This window comes from Nannochloropsis gaditana (genome assembly GCF_000240725.1).
Source record: "Nannochloropsis gaditana CCMP526 unplaced genomic scaffold scaffold268, whole genome shotgun sequence".
In the NCBI taxonomy this organism is placed as follows: Eukaryota; class Eustigmatophyceae; order Eustigmatales; family Monodopsidaceae; genus Microchloropsis; species Microchloropsis gaditana.
In genome coordinates this window covers 26,159-26,809 of record NW_005803685.1, presented here as the reverse complement: position 1 = coordinate 26,809, position 651 = coordinate 26,159, and positions in this window count along the sequence as shown.

The following is a 651-nucleotide window of genomic DNA, read 5'->3' as shown; positions in this document are numbered from 1 at the left end:
CTTCAATCGGCTCAAAAAATACTCTAGACGGATAAATTTGCGAGATGCGCGTCGCGATCCGATGGACAACGGGCTTTCTCCAAAGTGACAGGAGGAAAACAAAGGGGATCGATCCACCTACCTCGGACTCGAGGGTGCGACGGCGCACGGTATCCCGAATGCCCACGTACTCGCTCGCCAGGGTCTGCCCTGCTTCGACGGAAAGGCGGGGGGCACAGCGTTGTCGACAGTAGCTGGGGAAAGAAGGCAAGGAGGGTGGGTGAGGGGCAAAGAAAGGGGTTCAGGGTTCGAGAATAAGGGGCTTGGTGATGGAAGCGGACGAGGGAGCGGGGAGGGCAGAAGGCGGACGGGAAGGGGGCAGAAGGGAGGCACGCACCTGACGAATTTCTTGATGGTGGGCATGTCAATATCCCCCTCCGCCCCCTGCGTGACGCGGATCCCCGCCGGCGCGTTCGCGTTCATGTGGACCCCGAGGACGTGCCGAGCAATGCCCCTGTCCCGTTCTTCGTCCCGAATGTCCCGGACGATGAATATCAGGTCGAAGCGGGAAAGGATGGTGGTCATGAGGTCGATGTTCTCAGCTGCGGATTTCAAGTCGTCGTAGCGCCCGAAGATGGGATTGGCGGCGGCCAGAACGGAGGCACGGGTGTT